Here is a 24,940-nt window from a genome sequence, read left to right as displayed (position 1 = left end):
AGTGACATACATGTCCATCACTAGCCACTGCTACAGTGACATACATATCCATCACTAGCCACTACTACAGTGACATACATATCCATCACTAGCCACTGTCACAGTGACATACATGTCCATCACTAGCCACTGCTACAGTGACATACATATCCATCACTAGCCACTGCTACAGTCACATACATATCCATCACTAGCCACTGCTACAGTGACATACATGTCCATCAATAGCCACTGCTACAGTGACATACATATCCATCAATAGCTACTCTACAGTGACATACATATCCTTCACTAGCCACTGCTACAGTAGTGACATACATATCCATCACTAGCCACTGCTACAGTGACATACATATCCATCACTAGCCACTGCAACAGTGACATACATATCCATCACTAGCCACTGCTACAGTGACATACATATCCACCACTAGCCACTGCCACAGTGACATACATCTCCATCACTAGCCACTGCCACAGTGACATACATATCCATCACTAGCCACTACTACAGTGACATACATATCCATCAATAGCTACTCTACAGTCACATGCATATCCATCACTAGCCACTGCTACAGTGACATACATATCCATCACTAGCCACTGCAACAGTGACATACATGTCCATCACTAGCCACTGCTACAGTGACATACATATCCATCAATAGCTACTCTACAGTGACATACATATCCTTCACTAGCCACTGCTACAGTAGTGACATACATATCCATCACTAGCCACTGCTACAGTGACATACATATCCATCACTAGCCACTGCAACAGTGACATACATATCCATCACTAGCCACTGCTACAGTGACATACATATCCATCACTAGCCACTGCCACAGTGACATACATGTCCATCACTAGCTACTGCCACAGTGACATACATATCCATCACTAGCCACTACTACAGTGACATACACATCCATCAATAGCTACTCTACAGTCTCATGCATGTCCATCACTAGCCACTACTACAGTCACATACATGTCCATCACTAGCCACTGCTACAGTGACATACATATCCATCAATAGCTACTCTACAGTCTCATACATATCCATTACTAGCCACTGCTACAGTGACATACATGTCCATCACTAGCCACTGCTACAGTGACATACATATCCATCACTAGCCACAGCTACAGTGACATATATATCCATCACTAGCCACTACTACAGTGACATACATATCCATCACTAGCCACTGCTACAGTGACATACATATCCATCACTAGCCACTGCTACAGTGACATACATGTCCATCACTAGCCACTGCCACAGTGACATACATATCCATCACTAGCCACTACTACAGTGACATACATATCCATCAATAGCTACTCTACAGTCTCATGCATGTCCATCACTAGCCACTACTACAGTCACATACATGTCCATCACTAGCCACTGCTACAGTGACATACATGTCCATCACTAGCCACTGCTACAGTGACATACATATCCATCACTAGCCACAGCTACAGTGACATATATATCCATCACTAGCCACTACTACAGTGATGTACATTTCCATCACTAGGCACTGCTACAGTAGTGACATACAGATCCATCACTAGCCACTGCTACATTGACATACATATCCATCACTAGCCACTGTTACAGTAGTGACATACACATCCATCACTAGCCACTGCTACAGTTACATACATATCCATCACTAGCCACTGCTACAGTAGTGACATACATATCCATCTCTAGTCACTGCTACAGTAGTGACATACATATCCATCACTAGCCTCTGCTACAGTGACATACATATCCATCACTAGCCACTGCTACAGTGACATACATGTCCATCACTAGCCACTGCTACAGTGACATACATATCCATCACTAGCCACTGCTAGAGTAGTGACATACATATCCATCACTAGCCACTGCAACAGTGACATACATATCCATCACTAGCCACTGCAACAGTGACATACATATCCATCACTAGCCACTGCTACAGTGACATACATATCCATCACTAGCCACTGCTAGAGTAGTGACATACATATCCATCACTAGCCACTGCAACAGTGACATGCATATCCATCACTAGCCACTGCTACAGTGACATACATATCGATCACTAGCCACTGCTACAGTGACATACATGTCCATCACTAGCCACTGCTACAGTGACATACATATCCATCACTAGCCACTGCTACAGTGACATACATATCCATCACTAGCCACTGCCACAGTGACATAGCTCTATCTGTGACATACATGTCCATCACTAGCCACTGCTACAGTGACATACATATCCATCACTAGCCACTACTACATTGACATACATATCCATCACTAGCCACTGTCACAGTGACTTACATATCCATCACTAGCCACTGCTACAGTGACATACATATCCATCACTAGCCACTGCTACAGTGACATACATATCCATCACTAGCCACTGCCACAGTGACATACATGTCCATCACTAGCCACTCCTACAGTGACATACATATCCATCAATAGCTACTGTACAGTGACATACATATATTTTTCCATCACTAGCCACTGCTGCAGTAGTGACATACATATCCATCACTAGCCACTGCAACAGTGACATACATGTCCATCACTAGCCACTGCTACAGTGACATACATATCCATCAATAGCTACTCTACAGTGACATACATATCCATCACTAGCCACTGCTGCAGTAGTGACATACATATCCATCACTAGCCACTGCCACAGTGACATACATGTCCATCACTAGCCACTGCTACAGTGACATACATATCCATCAATAGCTACTCTACAGTGACATACATATCCTTCACTAGCCACTGCTACAGTAGTGACATACATATAGCCACTGCCACGGTGACCATCACTAGCCACTGCTACAGTGACATACATATATCCATCATATCTAGCCACTGCAACGGTGACATACATATCCATCACTAGCCACTGCTACGGTGACATACATATCCATCACTAGCCACTGCCACGGTGACATATAAGCATATGTCCATCACTAGCCACTGCAACGGTGACATACATGTCCATCACTAGCCACTGCTACGGTGACATACATATCCATCAATGGCTACTCTACGGTGACATACATATCCATCACTAGCCACTGCTGCAGTAGTGACATACATATCCATCACTAGCCACTGCAACAGTGACATACATATCCATCACTAGCCACTGCTACAGCGGTGACATACATATCCATCAATAGCTACTCTACAGTGACATACATATCCATCACTAGCCACTGCTGCAGTGGTAGTGACATACATATCCATCACTAGCCACTGCCACAGTGACATACATGTCCATCACTAGCCACTGCTACAGTGACATACGCTATCCATCAATGGAGCTACTCTACGGTGACATACATATCCATCTTCACTAGCCACTGCTGGTAGTGACATACATATCCATCACTAGCCACTGCTACGGTGACATACATATCCATCACTAGCCACATGCATCATTCAGTGACATACATATCCATCACTCAGCCACTGCTACGGTGACATACATATCCATCACTTTGCAGCCACTTCCACGGTGACATACATATCCATCACTAGCCACTGCCACGGTGACATACATATCCATCACTAGCCACTACTACAGTGACATACATATCCATCAATAGCTACTCTGCAGTCACGGTGCATATCCATCACTAGCCACTGCTACAGTGACATACATATCCATCACTAGCCACTGCAACAAAGGTGACATACATGTCCATCACTGGCCACTGCTACAGTGACATACATATCCATCAATAGCTACTCTGCAGTAGTGACATGCATATCCTTCACTAGCCACTGCTACGGTGGTGACATACATATCCATCACTAGCCACTGCTACGGTGACATACATATCCATCACTGGCCACTGCAACGGTGACATACATATCCATCACTAGCCACTGCTACGGTGACATACATATCCATCACTAGCCACTGCCACGGTGACATACATGTCCATCACTAGCCACTGCCACGGTGACATACATATATCCATCACTAGCCACTACTGCAGTGACATACATATCCATCAATGGCTACTCTACGGTCACATGCATATCCATCACTGGCGACTTGCTACGGTCACATACATATACATCACTAGCCTCTGCTGCAGACATACATGTCCATCACTAGCCACTGCTACGGTGACATACATATCATCACTAGCCACTGCTACGGTGACATACATGTCCATCACTAGCCACTGCTGGTGACATACATATCCATCACTAGCCACAGCTACAGTGACATATATATCCATCACTAGCCACTACTACAGGTGATGTACGCATTTCCATCACTAGGCACTGCTACGGTAGTGACATACACATCCATCACTAGCCACTGCTACATTGACATACATATCCATCACTAGCCACTGTTACAGTAGTGACATACATCTCATCACTAGCCACTGCTACGGTTACATACATATCCATCACTAGCCACTGCTACAGTAGTGACATACATATCCATCTCTAGTCACTGCTACGGTAGTGACATACATATCCATCACTAGCCTCTGCTACAGTGACATACATATCCATCACTAGCCACTGCTAAGAGTGACATACATGTTCATCACTAGCCACTGCTACAGGTGGGCGACATAATGCATTCCATCACTAGTCACTGCTACAGTGACATACGTAATCATCACTAGCCGCTGCTACAGTGACGTACATATCCATCACTAGCCACTGCTACAGTGACATACATATCCATCACAAGCCACTGCTACAATAGTGACATACATATCCATCACTAGTCACTACTACAGTGACATACATATCCATCACTAGCCACTGCTACAGTAGTGACATACATGTCCATCACTAGCCACTGCTACAGTGACATATATATCCATCACTAGCCACTGCTACAGTGACATACATATCCATCACTAGCCACAGCTACAGTTACATATATATCCATCACTAGCCACTACTACAGTGATTAACATTTCCATCACTAGGCACTGCTACAGTAGTGACATACATGTCCATCACTAGCCACTGCTACATTGACATACATATCCATCACTAGCCACTGTTACAGTAGTGACATACACATCCATCACTAGCCACTGCTACAGTTACATACATATCCATCACTAGCCACTGCTACAGTAGTGACATACATATCCATCTCTAGTCACTGCTACAGTAGTGACATACATATCCATCACTAGCCTCTGCTACAGTGACATACATATCCATCACTAGCCTCTGCTACAGTGACATACATATCCATCACTAGCCACTGTCACAGTGACATACATGTCCATCACTAGCCACTGCTACAGTGACATACATATCCATCACTAGCCACTGCTACAGTCACATACATATCCATCACTAGCCACTGCTACAGTGACATACATGTCCATCAATAGCCACTGCTACAGTGACATACATATCCATCAATAGCTACTCTACAGTGACATACATATCCTTCACTAGCCACTGCTGCAGTAGTGACATACATATCCATCACTAGCCACTGCTACAGTGACATACATATCCATCACTAGCCACTGCAACAGTGACATACATATCCATCACTAGCCACTGCTACAGTGACATACATATCCACCACTAGCCACTGCCACAGTGACATACATCTCCATCACTAGCCACCTTGCCACAGTGACATACATATCCATCACTTTCAGCCACTACTACAGTGACATACATATCCATCAATAGCTGCTCTACAGTCACATGCATATCCATCACTAGCCACTGCTACAGTGACATACATATCCATCACTAGCCACTGCAACAGTGACATACATGTCCATCACTAGCCACTGCTACAGTGACATACATATCCATCAATAACTACTCTACAGTGACATACATATCCTTCACTAGCCACTGCTACGTTTGTAGTGACATACATATCCATCACTAGCCACTGCTACAGTGACATACATATCCATCACTAGCCACTGCAAACAGTGACATACATATCCATCACTAGCCACTGCTACGGTGACATACATATCCATCACTAGCCACTGCCACAGTGACATACATGTCCATCACTAGCCACTGCCACAGTGACATACATATCCATCACTAGCCACTACTACAGTGACATACACATCCATCAATAGCTACTCTACAGTCTCATGCATGTCCATCACTAGCCACTACTACAGTCACATACATGTCCATCACTAGCCACTGCTACAGTGACATACATATCCATCAATAGCTACTCTACAGTCTCATACATATCCATTACTAGCCACTGCTACAGTGACATACATGTCCATCACTAGCCACTGCTACAGTGACATACATATCCATCACTAGCCACAGCTACAGTGACATATATATCCATCACTAGCCACTACTACAGTGACATACATATCCATCACTAGCCACTGCTACTGGTGACATACATATCCATCAGGTAGCCACTGCTACGGTGACATACATGTCCATCACTAGCCACTGCCACGGTGGGCATACATATCCATCACTAGCCACTACTACGGTGACATACATATCCATCAATAGCTGCTCTACGGTCTCATGCATGTCCATCACTAGCCACTACTACGGTCACATACATGTCCATCACTAGCCACTGCTACAGTGACATACATGTCCCATCACCCCAGCCACTGCTACGGTGACATACATATCCATCACTAGCCACGGCTACGGTGACATATATATCCATCACTAGCCACTACTACGGTGATGTACATTTCCATCACTGGGCACTGCTACAGTGGTGACATGCAGATCCATCACTAGCCACTGCTACGGTGACATACATGTCCATCACTAGCCACTGCTTTACAGTGGTGACATACACATCCATCACTAGCCACTGCTACGGTTACATACATATCCATCACTAGCCACTGCTACGGTGGTGACATGCATATCCATCTCCTGAGTCACTTGCTGCAGTGTAGTGACATACATATCCATCACTAGCCTCTGCTACAGTGACATACATATCCATCACTGGCCGCTGCTGCGGTGACATACATGTCCATCACTAGCCACTGCTACGGTGACATACATATCCATCACTGGCCACTGCTAGAGTGGTGACATGCATATCCATCACTGGCCACTGCAACGGTGACATACATATCCATCACTAGCCACTGCAACGGTGACATACATATCCATCACTAGCCACTGCTACGGTGACATACATATCCATCACTGGCCACTGCTAGGTAGTGACATACATATCCATCACTGGCCATGCAACGGTGACATGCGTATCCATCACTAGCCACTGCTACGGTGACATACATATCGATCACTAGCCACTGCTACGGTGACATACATGTCCATCACTAGCCACTGCTACGGTGACATACATATCCATCACTAGCCACTGCTACGGTGACATACATATCCATCACTAGCCACTGCCACGGTGACATACATGTCCATCACTAGCCACTGCTACGGTGACATGCATATCCATCACTAGCCACTACTACGTGTTGACATACATATCCATCACTAGCCACTGTCACCGGTGACTTACATATCCATCACTGGCCACTGCTACGGTGACATACATATCCATCACTAGCCACTGCTACAGTGACATACATATCCATCACTAGCCACTGCCACAGTGACATACATGTCCATCACTAGCCACTGCTACAGTGACATACATATCCATCAATAGCTACTGTACAGTGACATACATATCCATCACTAGCCACTGCTGCAGTAGTGACATACATATCCATCACTAGCCACTGCAACAGTGACATACATGTCCATCACTAGCCACTGCTACAGTGACATACATATCCACCAATAGCTACTCTACAGTGACATACATATCCATCACTAGCCACTGCTGCAGTAGTGACATACATATCCATCACTAGCCACTGCCACAGTGACATACATGTCCATCACTAGCCACTGCCACAGTGACATACATATCGATCAATAGCTACTCTACAGTGACATACATATCCTTCACTAGCCACTGCTACGGTGGTGACATACATATCCATCACTAGCCACTGCTACGGTGACATACATATCCATCACTTTAGCCACTGCAACGGTGACATACATATCCATCACCTAGCCACTGCTGCAGTGACATACATATCCATCACTAGCCACTGCCACGGTGACATACATGTCCATCACTAGCCACTGCAACAGTGACATACATGTCCATCACTGGCCACTGCTACGGTGACATACATATCCATCAATAGCTGCTCTGCGGTGACATACATATCCATCACTGGCCGCTGCTGCGGTGGTGACATGCATATCCATCACTAGCCGCTGCAACGGTGACATACATGTCCATCACTAGCCACTGCTACGGTGACATACATATCCATCAATGGCTGCTCTGCGGTGACATACATATCCATCACTGGCCACTGCTGCGGTGGTGACATACATATCCATCACTAGCCACTGCCACGGTGACATGCATGTCCATCACTAGCCACTGCTACGGTGACATACATATCCATCAATAGCTGCTCTGGTGACATACATATCCTTCACTAGCCACTGCTACGGTAGTGACATACATATCCATCACTAGCCACTGCTACGGTGACATACATATCCATCACTAGCCACTGCAACAGTACATACATATCCATCACTGGCCTGCTTTGCTGCTACATGACATATATCCATCACTAGCCACTTCCACAGTGACATACATGTCCATCAATACAGCCACTGCCACGGTGACATACATATCCATCACTAGCCACTACTACCCGGTGACATACATATCCATCAATGGCTGCTCTACAGTCACATGCATATCCATCACTAGCCACTGCTACGGTGACATACATATCCATCACTAGCCACTGCAACGGTGGACATACATGTCCATCACTAGCCACTGCTACGGTGACATACGTATCCATCAATGAAAGCTGCTCTACGGTGACATGTGCATATCCTTCACTAGCCACTGCTGGTGGTGACATACATATCCATCACTAGCCACTGCCACAGTGACATACATATCCATCACTAGCCACTGCAACGGTGACATACATATCCATCACTAGCCACTGCTGCTGGTGACATACATATCCATCAATACTCAGCCACTGCCACAGGTGACATACATGTCCATCATAGCCGCTGCTACGGTGACATACATATCCATCACTGTAGCCACTACTACGGTGACATACATATCCATCAATGGCTACTCTACAGTCACATGCATATCCATCACTTGCTTGTACTGCAGTCACATACATATACATCACTAGCCTCTGCTACGGTGACATACATGTCCATCACTAGCCACTGCTACGGTGACATACATATCCATCACTTGAAGCCACTGCTACGGTGACATACATGTCCATCACTAGCCACTGCTACAGTGACATACATATCCATCACTAGGCCACAGCTACAGTGACATATATATCCATCACTAGCCACTACTACAGTGATGTACATTTCCATCACTAGGCACTGCTACAGTAGTGACATACATCCATCACTAGCCACTGCTACATTGACATACATATCCATCACTGGCCACTGTTACAGTGGTGACATACACATCCATCACTAGCCGCTGCTACGGTTACATACATATCCATCTCTGGCCACTGCTACGGTGGTGACTATACATCCGTCTCTGGTCACTTAACACGGTGGTGAACATGCATATCCATCACTGGCCTCTGCTGCGGTGACATCACATATCCATCATTAGCCACTGCTGCGGTGACATACATGTCCATCACTAGCCGCTGCTACGGTGACATGCGGTAATCCGTCACTGGTCGCCTTGCTGCGGTGACGTGCGTAATCCATCACTTGGCCGCTGCTGCGGTGACATGCATATCCATCACTGGCCATAACACGGTGTTGACATACATATCCATCACAGGCCTGCTGCAATGGTGACATACATATCCATCGCTAGTCCTTCTACTACAGTGACATGCATATCCATCACTAGCCACTGCTACGGTAATTTGACATACATGTCACGTCACTAGCCGCTTCAATGATTGACATATATATATCCATCACTGGCCCTGCTACAGTGACATATATATCATCCCTAACCAACTACAGACATATATATCCATCACTAGCCACTACTACCAGTGATTAACATTTCCATCACTAGGCACTGCTACGAGTGAGTGACACCACGTAATCCATCACTAGCCACTGCTACATTGACATACATATCCATCACTAGCCACTGTTACAGTAGTGACATACATCCATCACTAGCCACTGCTACGGTTACATACATATCCATCACTAGCCACTGCTACGGTAGTGATTATACATATCCATCTCTGAGTCCGCTGCTACGGTAGTGACATACATATCCATCACTAGCCTCTACTACGGTGACATACATATCCATCACTAGCCACTGCTACGGTGACTGTACATGTCCATCACTAGCCACTGCTACGGTGACATGCACGTATCCATCACTAGTCACTGCTACGGTGACATACATGTCCATCACTGGCCACTGCTACGGTGACATACATATCCATCACTGGCCGCTGCTGCGGTGACATGCATATCCATCCGCTGGCCTCTGCTACGGTGACATACATATCCATCACTAGCCACTGCTACGGTGACATACATGTCCATCACTGGCCGCTGCTACGGTGACATGCATGTCCATCACTAACCACTGCTTCTGATGACATACATATCCATCACTAGCCACTGCTACGCGGTGACATGCATGTCCATCACTGGCCACTGCTGTTGACATGCATTATCCATCACTGGTCACTGGCTACGGTGACATGTCCATCACTGGCCACTGCTACGGTGACATACATATCCATCACTAGCCGCTGCTACGGTGACATGCATGTCCATCACTGGCCGCTGCTGCGGTGACATACATATCCATCACTAGCGCTGCCGGTGACATACATATCCATAACTAGCCTGCTACAATGACATGCATGTCCATCACTAGCCACTGCTACGGTGACATACGTATATCCATCACTGATCGCTTAACACGGTGACATGTACATCCATCACTGGCCACTGCTGCGGTGACTATACATGTCAATCACTAGCCACTGCTACGGTGACGTATCCATCCATCACTGGCCACTGCTACGGTGAGGCATATATATATCCATCACTAGCCACTGCTACGGTGACATACATGTGCATCACTAGCCACTGCTACGGTGACATGCGTTAATCATCATAGATCGCGCTACGGTGACGCGCATGTGCATCACTGGCCACTGCTGGTGACATACATGTCCATCACTAGCCGCTGCTACGGTGACATACATATCCATCACCTAGCCAACTGCTACGGTGACATACGCATATCCATCTGAAGCCACTGCTGTCAATGGTGACATACACATCCATCACTAGCCACTGCCGTATTGACGTACGTCTCCATCACTAGCCGCTGCTACGGTAGTGACATGCATATACATCACTAGCCACTGCTGCGGTGACATATATATCCATCACTAGCCACCGCTGCTACGGTGACGTACATATCCATCACTGGCCACTGCTACGGTGACATATATATCCATCACTATACCACTGCTACGGTGACATACATGTCATCACTAGCCACTGCTACGGTGACATACATATCCATCACTAGTCACTGCTACGGTGACATACGTAATCCATCACTAGCCGCTGCTACGGTGACATACATGTCCATCACTATGCCACTGCTACGGTGACATACATGTCCATCACTAGCCACTGCTACGGTGACATACATATCCATCACTGGCCACTGCTACGGTGACATATATATCCATCACTAGCCACTGCTACGGTGACATACATGTCATCACTAGCCACTGCTACGGTGACATACATATCCATCACTAGTCACTGCTACGGTGACATACATAATCCATCACTAGCCACTGCCACGGTGACATACATGTCCATCACTAGCCACTGCTGGTGACATACATATCCATCACTAGCCACTGCTACGGTGACATATATATCATCACTAGCCACTGCTACGGTGACATACATGTCCATCACTAGCCACTGCCACAGTGACATACATGTCCATCACTAGCCACTGCTACAGTGACATACATATCCATCACTGGCCACTGCTACAGTGACATATATATCCATCACTAGCCACTGCTACAGTGACATACATGTCCCATCACTAGCCACTGCTACAGTGACATACATATCCATCACTAGCCACTGCCACAGTTTAGACCATGAAAACTAGAATTGGTCTTCAATACCTGGGCTTTTATTACAGCATCTAACGGAAATAGGTCGCTGACTTGGTTAACTTACACCATCATATTCGTATTCATATTGTATATAATAAATGTTCGCTGACGTCAATCACAGGATTGTCTAGTCCACACTATATATTACAGGAATATTTACAGGCTGCCATGATATAAGCTGGAATATTGCTGAGTGCCACAAACAAAACAAACAACACACATTTTTCAGTTGACATCTTTCCTTACCATAGGTATGAATCAAATCCCCGATTGGTAGGCAGGTAGCCATCTTTGTAGAAACCCAGATGCCATTTGCCGACAGCGTGGGTGGAAGTAGCCGGCCTGTTTGATCTTGTCTGCTACTGTGGGGCTGTCTAGCGGGAGGCCATTGGGCTGAACGGCCCAGATGATACCGTGTTGTAAACCTGTGTGAATCTGAAAACATGACTAAAGTCCTTGAACACACATGCCATTTAGAAAGTGGTCAAATGTAACACATGTTATATCATTATATTATTTTAAACACTTTCTCAGTAAAGGTACAGATTCTAGTTCTTTTGTTGGGTTGAGTCCAGTGAGCAAAATAGTTTCCAGATGTTGCTAGCCAGTCGGGCTGGCTATGTGAAAGTTACTTGCCCATAAAATAATTCACTAGCCCGAAATTTGAATATAGACACAGGTTTCATCATTAAGCTGCTAATATGATGAACATATTTATGAGGCCATCATTTTGCATGATTTTTTAAAGTGTGTTATAACTTAACAAGTCTGAGGGAGTGATATAGTTACAAAATGACCCACATGAAAATTCACAAGCCAGCCGGGCCAGTGATTGAGGAGATTTACTGGCCTGACTGGATTTTGACTAGCCAGTGGGCTAGTGGGTCAGTGGCTAAGTCACACACTGTTTGAGTCCCATTAGGGATTCGAACCAAGACCATCAGAGTCAGGCATCTAATCACCAGCTCACAAAGTCAGCCACCTAATCACTCAGCCACCGGGGATCCCAAGTGGAAGTCGGACAACTACAGGTTGTGGAGTGGACTGATTGTTGTGCCTATTGTTGAAAATTTGGAAAGCGACTACTGGGACAGAAATATTGCAGTTGAACATGAAATAGAAAAAGTGGTAATTGAAGTGTTGTTTTCCGGGACAGGTTGTGTAACGAATCTATGTATGCATGCTTTGCACGGATGCAACATTGATAACATTCTCTGCACCCCTATAAAATGAAGATAACCCGATCTGCCGTTTGTGCCATTTGACCTCCCGGGTCATGCATATGTAGAGTAGCTCAGATCAAGCTGAACAAGCTGTAGTAGTCTAGACCACGGACTTTGTGTACCCCTCTGATAAGTGTAAATTGTCACGGCTCCCTGCAGAAAGGCTGGGCAGTGGGGAAAATAATGTGGTTCAGTGACTGTGAGACAGACTAATTAAATCTATTCTCACCAATGGGCTAGAAGAATGTATACATAAGACACTCTAAGAGTTATACAACAGATGATACAATCGAAATTCTGTAGAGATATTTAGCTTATGTAATTTAATTCAGAGAAGTTATGACCAGGAGTATTGTAGATAACAGTTTCTTAATTAAGTATATTGATACATAGTGTTCCTGGGCTACTTGTTCCTTCATCAGGTAAATGACAAGAATACCCGGTATGTAAATATCCCTTTTATCTGTGTTCAATTAAAAGGGTGGAGGTGGAAGCTGGTGTTGGGGGAAGGAACACCCAAATATATTGAATGTTGGGGAGGGTAAAAAATACACATTTGGGGTGGAGGATGGGGTTGGCGAATCTGATTTTGCATTTTTTTTAAATGACAAGCATTGGGGGCAGGGTGGCGGTGGGGTGGGGGCCTTATCTTCTGTTTATCAATGCACCAAAAACATCTGTCAGTTAAGTCCACGGGAGTGAATGAATGACAGGTTGTAGAATACATAGTTTATAACTGGTAAGGGTAGGACTGACTCACCTGGTACCTCCCTGACATGAACTGGGACCGTGTCGGGGTACAGATAGGCTGGACATAGTAGTTTTCCAGCTTCACCCCAGCCGCGGCTAACTTGTCAAGATTTGGTGTTTTTATCTCCGACTTGTGGTACCCGATATCATGGAATCCGTAATCGTCAGCGAGGATGAAAATAATGTTCGGGCGACTTGACTTCGCTGACAAAACAGTGCAACATGCACATAACAGCAACACTTCTGCAAGATGCATGGCTGTCACGAAACTGCTGAAGATCCAGATGTGTCGAACGCCTACATTTCGGAGCAGGTCACTGGTGATCATGTGACAATGTTTGATCATGTGACTTGTGCGAACTCCTCAACAGTGCTGCTCCATTTACTGTGTTGTGATAAGTATGGTAACCGCGGGACAATATTTCAGATAAACCTACAGTCTTCTATTCTCCCTGGATTAACAAACAGTACGTGTATTTCCTGTAAATAATCGAGTAATGCCCAGACAATCCAGTGATCAACAGCCTGGGGCCGTATTTATAAAAATTCTAAGAATTAAAAGGAACTGTGAGCCAGGGTGAAAGTGCTCTTCACGCAACCGCTTGGCTTCTTGTAACGACACATATACTATTCCAAAAAAGAAACGCATAACCCAGAAATCTGTTGCGAAAATGTTGTATTTTCAAACATGTATAACTCGTCCACAAATAGACTTTAGTGCATGAATTTTTACATCAGTTTAGAAGAAGGTAATATCTATACAACCGAGTGGATAATTTTAGATAACGGAGACGTTGAGCGCGATGGTGACCACCTAGCATGGTCCCGACGTCGGGTCTCCTGACTCTCAGTCCAATCTCTCTCAACCTGTTCAGTACAGTTTGACCGGATATCCTCCGAAGTCCAGGCACCCTGGCTGCTGTGCTCTCACCCGTGGCAGTACGACCACGCAAATGTAGTACCCGGATGTACCGATCCTGGCCTGCAGTGGTGACTCGAGGTCTGCCTGTACGGGGACGGTCATTTGTTATATCTGTTTGGTTGTAACGAGCTGCAAGCAGTGATAGCATGCTCAGATTAACATTCAGACGCCTGGCAACAGAAAACTGATAACCTCTAGTGTGCATTCTTTCAATGGCGATGTTCCGTGTCGCAGCGTCAAGACGTGGCGTAGTGATTTGACCTAGAAACTCCTTCAAAACGAATGCAGGTTTCCGAAAGTAATCTGGAGTTTCATAGCCAGACAGTGCATGCTCTTTGCTGCACAATTTCAACTGGGAGGTGATTTCTGTTGCATTGTGGCGATGCCTTTTTCTTGTAAGAAATCTCATCAAAATCAACATTTTCAGGTAAAGTCGATTTATCACTTGTGCAATAGTGTAAAATCATGTTATAAACACTTTTGTTACATATTTTGACAATTGGTAATTAATCGATTTCAGAAATACAAAACGACTATGCGTTTCTCTTTTGGGATAGTATATTAGGTGAACTGAACTCACTAACTCTCTGGGCCAGACTACACTTGAATATTCCGGAATAGGCCTAGACATTTCCAAAGCAGTCTTTTCTCCCAAACCAGGGATAATCTACAGCAATCCGTCTTCTATTCTCCCTGCCCAAACTAAACGTAGTACTCAGTACACAATTGCCTCCCACAGAATCTTAACAGAAACAAATTAATGCAAATATACACATGGAAATAATATTGCAACACCTATGATTTTTTAACTCACATATAACCTTTATATTCATATCATAGTTTTGTTTGTACGATGATTAGACCATTCAGGTGTACCATACGTTACTTGTAGATATGCTAGAGAAAACTTCATTTAAATCCGTCATTAAACAAATATAATTTTTCTGATCTTACTGCTTGAAAATCAATTGACTTTAGCAAATGTGGGGTCTCCTCAACTGGCAATGGCTCATGTCACTGAGGGCAATTGCAAGAGATTGGCATCCTTAATCCACCAGCCGATTGGCCGGAAAACATCAGCAAACCATGTGACGATCAGACACAATCTGATTGGACCTCTTAGACAGGGTTTTGCTGTCAATGACCATCCTCTGATCTCAAGGTCAGTCATTATGGACGACAATGCTTAGTCACACCGTGCACATGTTTGAGGCATGAGGGTCACAGAGATCTTCCAGTAAAACATATTGATGGAATGAAACAAGCCTTCCATTTAAGAATGAAACGCAATGCCCCAACGTCAAACTCAAAGTCTGATAATGTCAATGAGGAGGAGGGTCAGTGATGTTATTGCAGTTGGAGGACGTTACTCAAAATATTGACACTGTTCTCGGCTATTGTATATTGTTACTTATGTAATTTCTTGAGGATCGTATGTCATAATCTTGAAAATGACTCCACTTATTAATCTTTGAAACATTTCCAGTATTGTTCTTACAAATTGTCATTTGAGTCTTGACTGAAGTCTGTGACGTCATGGTATTCTGACCTCATAATGCAGTGATGACGAAGACACACTGTGGCACAATGGTGACTAAGCAACCTATGCGGGCCGCATGGAACTCTGGGTAGGAGAGTGATTACGAAGAGTGTATATCCTGCCTCTATAATCCTGATTTTGTTCACGGTAGTTTCAATTTTATTTTAAGATATTCCATTGTCATTCTAGAATTGTGAAAACTGGGGAAAATGACCAACGAAAATGTACATCGCAAATCTCTGTTTTCGACACATTACCACAGTCTTTAGTGTGTTTGTTGCAAAATATGAAAATCAGATATATTATTACTCGAGAACAGAAGTTAGAAAATAGCATAGTAGAGATCACGGGTATCTGGGTTTTTTTATTAAATCACCAACGAATATTCTGAAACTTTGCCGTTTGGAATGCCACTGAAAATAGAATCTGTACTTCACTAAGAAAGTGTAATCCCAAACATAACATATGTTACATTTGACCATATTTAAAGACCGCCTCATATATCTGGAGAGTGCAGAGTTTGGCGTTAAACAACAAGCATAAGCAAAAAAACGAGAGTTTAGGATGACATTTCGACTTGGCAGGTCACGGGACGTCTATTAAATAACATAAATTTCACACTCATCTCCGACACATACATCCCTGAATTCTTCAAACATTTTAGAATCAAACGGCTAAAGGTCATCGTCACCAATTACAACGTGCCTTGATGAAATAAAACGAAGTAGAGTAGCTCAACATTAGATGTGAAACCGAACGCTGTGCTCCGGAAGAGCGAGTGGTATGGTTTTACGCCGCTTTTAAATATCCCTGCAATTCACGGCGGGGTGCGCTCAGGAGGAGACTGCGCGTTTGTAAACAAAACAAGAATTCAGACTTTACTCTATGAACAGTATTGAGTCTCAAAGTTCCTGCCGGTTAGAAGGATGTGATGCTATGTGTGGGGCCATTTGCACTGAAAACGTTTTATGTTGTGCATTGTTCTACGCAATGTTTTTTTTTGTTTTGATTGAAACAAACGAAATTGCTAATTTACGAATGAACACATTGTTGCTAAGGGACTGGGTTCATAAGTCACTACGCAAATTGGTCTCACCATGGATATGCACTGATGTTACCGTGTCATTATGTTTGTACGACGGGACATGAAACATATGACATCTCCCAAGTAAAAGTACGTACTTTGTACATTTTGTGTGTTCCTTTGGGAACCGCCATTGATCTTTGAAAGAGATAAAGTTTCGATACAGATTCTTTAGCCCATACAGATAACTTTACCGTTGTCAAGCAGGAATTTACTTCGTGAGTGCCACGTTTCGATACAGATTCTTGTACTGTTGCCAAGCAGGAATTACATTGCTCCCATGAAAGCAAAGAACTTGTTATCCATAAGGTTTGTCAATATTGTACAAGTACATAACCTTTAAGGAGAAATGTTGTGGTATCAACCTTTTAAATATAAGGAACTCTATGTTCCAGAGTATATGCTTTCTCTTTCATCACTTCTAAGAGTCATTCTAAGGCTCCTTCATCCTCCTAGAATCACAACCCCTGAATATCCGGGTTAGAATAGGTCTTCAGCAACCCTACGGACTTGGTTGACACATGTCATTGTATCCCAATTGCATAGATTGATGCCCATGATGTTGATCACTGGATTGTCTGGTCCAGACTTAATTAGTTAAAGACCTCCGCCATATAGCTGGAATATTGCTGAGGGTGATGTTAAAAATCAAACACCTTAGAATTACAACTGATGAATGCAGAGCAATAAAATCTATTATGCAGTCATGAAATGTCACACTTGTCCTGTAAATTGACATGAACACCAATTTTTGGTTTAATCATATTTATTGTCAATACAATGGACATGTCATTTGTAGTGGTTGTACAAGTTTCAGTAAAATGCTCCAAAGGTCTGTAGCAAGCCAATTTTCTCATGTAAGCCCCATAGGTTGCAAAGCTCTATATTTAGATAGTATTGGGACCAACTTCCATGGTGATCTTTAGCAAAAATCATGTGTAAGCCCACCTCACAGCTCTGTTGTAAACCTGCACCCAGGTTTTTTAAATACAAATTATAAACAAATAGATATACATCTTGACATTTCTGTTGACCCAATGTCATGTACAATTTCAAATATATCAAAAATAAATATAGGTCATGCCAGATATAAAGGTAAGATTATTTGGTTTATAACCCCAAATAAAGCATAATTTAATCCATAAACATTATACACATTCATTATTAGTTATGTGTGTTTCTGTATACAAATATTGTGTCTAGTTTTGTGACACAATTAACTAGGGAGAATTACCATATGTGAAATATGACTAACATATCGTCTACATCAATACTATTAATAACTAATAACAAGATATTTTCGCAGCTCCCGAATAACCCAGTTATGCTATCACCTGAATGTAGACTTGATGGATTATTGAATCAATAAAGTTGACTGAGACTATCCAACAATAGACGATTCTCTTAAAAACACAAAACCGTTTTGTATGGTAACAATCCCTTCCAGTATGATATATCATAAACTCTATGTAGATCAATAAACAAGCAGTATTCATCAAAATATTGTAATCAGAGGTCTGAAGTGTTACTGTCCATCTGATCTTGTGAACTTCTGAAGCCCAATGTGATAGGTGCAGTGAGATAACTGTAAGTAATTAGAGGTGGTTAATGTAATTTGAAACCTCACATTGCTGAGTCTCTGGAATGTACACATGTGAACCACAACAATAAAATAGAACACACAAATTGTATCTTACCGTGCATGTCATGAAACATTCAGACAGTCAAAACAAAATATTGCCACTGTGGAAATATTGTTGGTTGACATCTTTGCTTCAAATTTTAGCCTCTAATTGCATTCAGCCTGAATGCATAAAATATCTTTCCTCGTTACTACATTAATCTCTTTGATATGTTACATTTACATGCATACTGCCAATCAATTACATTTGGCCAAGCATCAGTAACTATGTGACAATATCATAAAAAGTCTGTCATGGACGCTTGTGACATAACATCTCTATAGAAAAGATGAATAATGTTTGGATCAATGATTTAAGTGTATTAAGTAAATGGTTAAGTATGATTTCTTCAAGATTACTGAATACATACAAGTATTATCACTGTTCTGAGACCATGAGTGAGAATACAAGCTAGAGTTTCCTCCAAAGCCATGGATACACACACCAATCACCCATGTGTTTCCCTCATTTAAAAATATGAAATATACCATGATATAAGCATAATTAAAATATAAAGGTATGTGTATAAAAGTATCAAATTATAAACAATGGTGTCTCATAAATACCCTCATATTAAACAACTGACAAGGAAGTAATATAAACAGTCAATCCATTGTTCTAGCACTACACTGTGTGATACTCAGTTCTGATTGGCTGAGAGCTCATCAAAACCATACTTCAATGGCAGTTTAAGGACCTCTAATTAAAGAGACCGATTCACCGCGTATGAATACAATTAACTTTTTGACGCGTTCGGTTTATAAATTACATTTAGCGGTCTTAATCAACGATAAAAGGACCGCAAAATTGAAAACAGAGTAAATTATCTTCTAATTAACTGATGTCAGGGGGAAACAATTTAGAAAATATATATTTACCAACTGAGACAATAAATATTTGAAGAATCTTCAAACTACCATACGAATGATGTCTTTCAGTGGCATTTAGAAGTTGTACATTGATGTCCAAGATATTTTTATGGATTAAACTTCTTTGTAATTTCTCTCACCTGTTCACCTGATGAAGGGACCTGGAATGGTCTCGAAACGTCGTGAGAGAAATTACAAAGAAGTTAAATCAATAAAAATATCTTGGATACTATACGAATACAATTAAATTCTAAAGGACTGACCTACAAGCGAAAGCTGACCCAAGCTACATTCCAAAAGATTGAGTGATTAACGAAAAATGACCCAAGCTACATTCCAAAGGATTGAGTGATCAACGAAAAATGACCAAAGCTACATTCCAAACGATTGAGTGATCAACAAAAAATGACCCAAGCTACATTCTAAAGGATTGATCTACCAATCAAAAGAGGCTGCACTGAGCAGCCAGATGAAGAAGGTCCCAGTTACATTCAACATATCAGGCAAATAAAGTTGACTTATCTTCCAAAATAGCTGCAAGCTTCGTCTAAAGACAACTAATCTTCAAAGCTAATTCCAATAATATGTTTAAGACTTATCAAGTCACATTTAAAAGGAGTACATAGAAGTATATATAAAAGGGGCTTTCAGCTTTAATTAAGGTTATCTTGTCAGTTAATCAATTATAGTATATTCGGGATGTTAACCCAAATCAGAGACAACCTAAACCACCTACTCTACTGTACAGAGTAAGTTCTGTTTTACTCCCACGGCCCCACACCCTCCATGTAGTTTGGGGTCACACTTGAGGGTCAGGATCAGGGTACCTGGGGGTATTGCTGTTTTCTGGTAGTACTCTAGTCGGTCCAGAAGCTTCTTAACAATGTCTGGTTGTGATGCTGACAAGTCATTGTGTTCATTTGGGTCATTTGCGATGTCAAAACAGCCAAAGATTCTTCATTATCATCCTTGTCCACAACCGTCTCCTTACTGAGATGTGGCGGCGAAATCCAGCTGCCGTTTCCTGAGGATGGAGGAAGACTGTGTGAGCAAAGACATGAATTGAACACGGGTGTTCGGCGTGACGAGCAAACACCTTAACCACTAAGCTACCCTTCAGTATTAAGCAGTGAGTGTCCACAAACCTGGACTTCCTGTGATGAGCTTCCAGTCTCCAACTCGTATAGCGGCTCTGATCCGCGTGTCGAAGGTGTTGTTAAAAAAGCTTAGCTCCTTTGGGTTGTGTCAAGATGTCAATGTTGTGTAGGAGCTCCTTCCTCGGACTGGCTCCACCTTCACTGGAACAATGGCAAATTGATTTAAGACTTTCCCTTCTTGTGTAAGCAAGTAAACATTGCTGTCATTGTGACATATACTACTGAAGAGACCTCCTTTTTCCAAACATATAAATTGTAAGCAAAAGGTTTCAAATTCATACTTCATAGGTGGGAAATTTACGCTAACATGTCTAAATTCAACACAGAAATTTAAATCATTTGAACAAGTTATATTTGATACAACCATTAAAAAAACCCACAAACACACATCACGTCTCAACATTCAAACAACCATATGCCCTTTGCTTGAATGACAATATTAAAATTAAGAAATATTCTTATCTTCAAAACAAATCCAAATGGAGCCCAGAACAATCCGTATTTTCAGGAGCTGTGGGGCAATTTGGACTTGCCAATTGATCCTTGCCTTGAGCAGGTCTTGTACTTAATTTATTCTCAAGCGTTTGGGAGACAGACTAGGTCTAGGCTATATTTTCACCATATACTCAACTGATATTATTGATGATGATGATGATGATGATTTGGATATTTTGCATGTGCTGCCCGGCAATATGCATATTTCGCATAAGTTTCAAACTCTACATAAATACTAGCATACCTGATGGTCTTCCATTGGTCAAAACCATCCAGAGGCTTTGTTCCATTGGTGTTCCCGCCAGCCACACCCACCAATGTAGGGAACCAATCAGAGACATGGATCAGTTGATTATTGACAGTTCCTTTGTTCTTCAGCATATCACCGTACACAAAGCCCACACCATGGAATCCCCTTCCATAACGACGCCTTCCACCCCTCAGTGGCCAGTTGTTTCCCCCTGCGTAGATCTGACCACCATTGTCTGAAAAACAAGTACTTTGTCAGGACAGTCATGAATAATTAGTAGATTCCCATAATTCTACCACATCCTCAAATACAAAACTTCTAGTCTTCAAGCTTAAATAAACCCACAATAAACCTATGCTTGTCATAAGACTAACGTGATGATCGAGGTGTGTGTGGGGGAAAGGGGGTTTAGGCTCTCTAACTTTATTGTCACATGTCATTGTATCCCATTGTATGAGATCGATGCTCATAGATTTGATCACTAGATTGTCTGGTTCTAGATTGTTCTGACTCGATTATTTACAGACCGCTACCATACAGCTGGAATATTGTGGAGGGCAGCATTAAACAACAGTCCTGACGTAAATTACAGCAGAAGTTCCAAGTTTGAATATAAAAATTCCCACTACCTCAGAATTTACCAAAAGAAAGAAAATCAAATTATGAACAATGCAAATGTTGTTACCAATTTGCATGCCGAAGACACTTTTTTGGGGTTCTATTTAAATCCATGATATTTCATTGAGAACACACCAGTTGTCCATAAAACATTTAAACATGCACTGCCCTACATGAGGCACCTGCCACTCTCGCATTTAGATGTTGTACGACGTAGCACAGTTGTAATACAGATTTGTACATGCAGTCAGTGTATCATTTACATGTTACCAAGTATCTGAACTGTAAAATGCCTGAAATTCATATAATTTATTGGTTAATTTTCTACAGAGACTTAGAACATCCACCTTTTATTAACTAAGGTCTGACAGTCATCACTGTCTGTGATTCAACTCTAATAAAATATTACTTACCTGTGGAGAAGACAATGAGGGTATTCTCCAGCTGGCCAGTAGCACTGAGAGCTGCAGTGATGTTTCCGATCCCCCTCGTCCATACATGCAGTCATCCCTTGAAGTTGAAAACATGTAACCGATAAACATCTGGGCCCCATTGCACAATGTGATCGTAATAGCTATGATGATCATAAGCCGATGCTGAGGTATGTGTGTTACAATCACTTTAGCTCCAAGATCGTTTCGTGGAACTGGGCCCTGTACGGGTGTTTTGTTGACAGCCGGATCACGTGAATAAGAACACAACTGATTTATCAACACCTCACATTGTTGGTGAGTGAGTGAGTTTAGTTTTATGCCGCACTCAACAATATTCCAGCTATATGGCGGTCTGTAAATAATCGAGTCTGGACCAGATAGTCCAGTGATCAACAGCATGAGCATCGATCTACGCAATTGGGAAACGATGACATGGGAATTGGAAAGCCTGACCACCCGATCCCGTTAGTCGCCTCTTATAACAAGCATGGGTTAGTGAAGATCAATATTCTAACCCGGATCTTCACGGGTTGATATTGTTGGTCATCAGGCATCTATACTCTTCAAAAATAGTAAGGGAACGTGAACTTTCAATTTAGATAGGAAGATAAGCGTTAACAAACTTTTCAAAGACAGATATCTTATGAACGCACCACCATTTCACAAAATCGTCACCCTTAAACACAACGCATGGGATGCACGTGCACAACCAGTCGCCCCATACACGTGCATGGGGTGTCGTTCTTGAGTTTGACGGTTTTCAAGAAGGTCGATAAATCACTGTAAACCATTAATTTTGACAATCATCTTGCATCACACAGTTGTACGTGTTTGTTCCTAGCCATTTTATTGTTTGAAAACGACAATCGTACACATGCAAATTCACGTCATACACCGGTCATCTTTCAAGAGCAATTACTGTACAAAGAACTATGGTCATGAGGAAGTGCAAGTGGTGATGCACCTTCAAACTTTCACTATTATCATATGAAGATTTGCTGACTATATTATAAATGAAGTTTCACTAAAAAAATTTAATAAGAAGTAAGTTTGTCCAACAAACAATGCTTACCTAGGGCAACAGCAAAATGCTCAATATTTTGTCAGATCAACTCTTTCCCTAATGGTGAAGCATAATGCCGATCAAGGAAAGTTAGAAATTGACAAGTTATGATATAGCAGACATATTGGTAAAACAGAGTAGAACCCAACTCACTTTGTGTGAGAAGAAAGAGGCCATACACTGGACTACCTACTGAATATGTCAGGTTTAACAGTGACCATATTACCGGCAAAATTGCGCCTGTTCAAGTCCTTGATGTGGCTGTACGGATTCAAATATTTCCCTGGGACCTGCAGAGGTGCGTGCGTAGACTGATAGGCGAGGTACAGGAAAAATGGCTGCAAACAAGAAACAAAAACATGATGAGCCTACAAGTAAATCACCACTATCATAGTAGTGGGTGAGTTCAAATTTAACATCATATGAGCTATAGTCTATTTCAGCTAAATAGCTACAAGACCAAGTTAACACATGTACACAAGTATTTTATATACACAAAGTCACACTTGAAAGCAAATTTAAAACATGTGCTTTAACAAT

At 42.6% G+C, this 24,940-nt stretch overlaps 1 protein-coding gene and 1 pseudogene across 1 annotated transcript in view; both read right to left on the bottom strand.

The window, feature by feature from the left end:
* Window positions 1–24,940, bottom strand: part of LOC124287877 — a 36,482-nt pseudogene that overhangs the window by 7,603 nt on the left and 3,939 nt on the right.
* The window catches only part of LOC124287866 (arylsulfatase B-like), a 108,714-nt gene continuing 104,405 nt past the window's right edge, over window positions 20,632–24,940 (bottom strand). Inside the window, exon 9 of the mRNA XM_046724351.1 lies at window positions 20,632–20,799. The gene's annotated coding sequence lies outside the window, so the exon portion shown is untranslated. The remainder of the gene's footprint in view (window positions 20,800–24,940) is intronic.

This window comes from Haliotis rubra, unplaced genomic scaffold, assembly GCF_003918875.1.
Source record: "Haliotis rubra isolate DU_JTF1 unplaced genomic scaffold, ASM391887v1 Scf407, whole genome shotgun sequence".
Lineage (NCBI taxonomy): Eukaryota > Metazoa > Mollusca > Gastropoda > Lepetellida > Haliotidae > Haliotis > Haliotis rubra.
The sequence above is the reverse complement of the archived record's forward strand: the minus strand, read 5'-3'. Positions and strand labels throughout refer to the sequence as shown.